The following is a 3,127-nucleotide window of genomic DNA, read 5'->3' as shown; positions in this document are numbered from 1 at the left end:
AAAAAAAACGGAATTGAAAATAAACAAAATACAAAAATTAAGTTTGAAAAAATTAAAGGAAACTAAACAAATAGTTTAAAGCAAAAACAAAACCGACTTTAATTCCCATATACAAATTTAAGAGTATCGGTAATTTCTCATGATCCAATAGTCGGATTTAAACCAAATTATTACGGGACCACGTACGTTATAAATGATAAATGAGTAATAAAATTAAAGTAACAAAAGATAGTTAAAAAGACAACAACACGCTTTTATTCCAATAAGGACTAAAAAGAAAAAAAAATATTTATTGATTTAAAGATTCGTTAAATAAGGATATGAAGTTCCCTAACTTGATGTTATTTAACCTTTTAAACGAGCTTAAAATAGGATTAAATTAATTGGCACATAGTCATAGTCGAAATAATGTCCATTGGTAGATGGCTTCGGGTGTACGGATTTGTTGTAACATCAGGAGGTGCCGAATTTTTCACACTGCATGTCTCCGGAGGTGTTCATGGTAGTGTACTCGAACATGGTATGGAGATATATGAAATCAATCCCTTACTCTTAGATAAATTTAGGGCGTGGCGCCTTTCAAACACACTGAAACTATTACGTATCTTTGTATGCATTTACAGTTTTGCTAGGTTATTTAAGACGGCAATGGATATATGCCTTCTGACAACCACCAAACCGTAATAGTAGAAGATAAATGCGTCACTGAAAATCATGAACGTGAACTGTTGGTGAAAATGTTTGACCAAAATGTATCAATACAACTAAATGATTTTGGGCGGGACGAAGTTCGCCGGGTCTGCTAGTGTAAGTATATAAACAAATAAATTTTCCGGCGTAATAGCGAGGGGAAAGCGAGCCGCGGCCGTCTGCGTTTGCGCGCCACCACTAAAAAACCTAATAGAAGCTGAGAACAAATATGCGCATAGCATTGAAGGTTAAAAAAACACTAACAATTGACATTAATCTCCAATAATTTGCTTATCAGTTATTGTCAAAAATACCGTTCGATTTTATGCCTATACTGCGCAAGGGAATCCAACGTAGAACTACACTGTATGCAAAAATATAGTAATTCGTTTAAAATACATTCCAATTTATGCAAATGTATGCCTGCATACATAAGTTAAATATTGCAGTAAAATTAAGCCTGGTAAAATACTACTCACGGACTTTATGAAATAAATTAAGCGGGCGTTATTTCGTTTTCTTTGGTAAATAAAGCGCGCGGCCATTATTGCTCCTTCGCTAAGGAAATAAAGCCCGGTTTATAACCTTTTAGTAGTGGGCGCTAATTCCTCTTCGAAATGGAAATAACGCCCGTGAACATCTGAAAATTTTACTTTAACAGATTACTGCTTTTGAAAAAATGTATATATATTTATATATATAAAAAAATCGTATCTAAACGATCAGAGGAATGGAAGATATACTTTATATAGAGCCAATCTAAGTGGTTTCACTGCTATTTGATCGGTATGTAAACAATTTATTGGGTTCAGCTTCCTACATCACGGAGATATATCGCAAAAACTGGTATCTGAACAATCAGTGGTATAGGAGATAAAGCTTATACAGCATAGATTTTTATGATTTTCTCAGTAGACTTTGTATTATTATTTATAAAATATCTTACGAAATTTATCGGTTTTAGATGTCCAAATAAAGAAGTTTTACAGTAAAACCCCATATATGAACAATCATTTGTATGGAGGCAATAAACCGATTATAGTGACCCGATCTTTGTTAATTTTACTGTAAGCTTTTTGTTGATATTGAGTAAAATAGTGCGAAATTTCATGTTCCCAGCTGAATAAATGGAGGAGTTATAACGAAACTTCTGATATCTGAGCAATCAGATGAATGGGAGATATATGTTATAGTGACTCGATCCTTGTTATATTCACTGTAATTATTCTGTTAATAATGAGTGAAAACGGTGCGAAATTTCATGTTCCTAGCTGCATAAATGGCGGAGTTATGATAAAAGACTTCATATCTGAACAATCAATTGTATGGGGACTACAGGTTATAGTTTGCTGATCTTTGTAATTTTCACTGTCAATTTTCTGTTGCTAATTATTGAAAACAGTGCGAAATTTCATATTCCTAGCTATATAAATGGAGGAGTTATAACGAAAAATCTTATATCTGAACAATCAGTTGTATGGTAGCTATAGGTTATAGTGACCTGATATTTGTAAGTTTCACTGTAAGTATTCTGTTGATAATTGTTGGAAGTATTGCAAAATTTCATGTTCCTAGCTGCGTAAATGGAGGAGTTAAAACGAAAAATCTCATATCTGGACAATCAGCTGCATGCGAGATATACGTAATGGTAGTCCGATGGTTCTGACAAATGATAATAATATACTGGCGCTTATACATATGTTAATGTTTGGTCGACCTTCTCCTCCGATTTGTGGCGATTCCGTTTAAGAAGAAAAGGAAGTTCCTTAACTTGATTTAATTTAACTTTTTTAAATCAGCTAAAAATATGACTAAAGTGATTGGCCCGTAGTCATAGACAAAATAAAGTCCACTGTAAAGTTAAGTGCAGCTTTTTGACATAATTTTCAATGGGATATCTGTAAAAAAGTGCAACAAACTTTACGGGGGACTTTATTTTGTCTATTACTACGGGCCAATCACTTTAATCATATTTTAGCTGATTTAAAAAAGTTAAATTAAATCAAGTTAAGGAACTTGCTATTCTTCTTAAACGGAATCGCTATATACATATATCAATTATTTTATACTTTTTAGTTCTTGTTGTAATAAAAGCGTGTTTTTGGTTGTTCAACTATCATTTTATTTTTTTTCTGCACTTCACAAATTTTTTTTCGAATTCAGATCAAACAAAATTAAGTTCGAAATTTCATATTATCATTTTGATGTATTGCCTGACGGACGTTCAATATAGAACCACCTACTGCCGAATATGTAGCCAAATGAACAATTTTGCAATCTTAAATTTAAATTAAAGAAATAAAAATGTAAAAAAATAAAAATAAAATTAAAAAAAATATGAAATATTTTCTGTCAAAAAGTAGTCAGTTACTAGTTAGTTGACATGTAATGCAGAATTAAACCGATATGATTTTTTGCGGCCATCGCTCCACAAAAA

Source organism: Rhagoletis pomonella, unplaced genomic scaffold (assembly GCF_013731165.1).
Source record: "Rhagoletis pomonella isolate Grant_MI unplaced genomic scaffold, Rhpom_1.0 Rhpom_scaffold_00010, whole genome shotgun sequence".
In the NCBI taxonomy this organism is placed as follows: Eukaryota; Metazoa; Arthropoda; class Insecta; order Diptera; family Tephritidae; genus Rhagoletis; species Rhagoletis pomonella.
Note: the sequence above shows the minus strand (reverse complement) of the source record.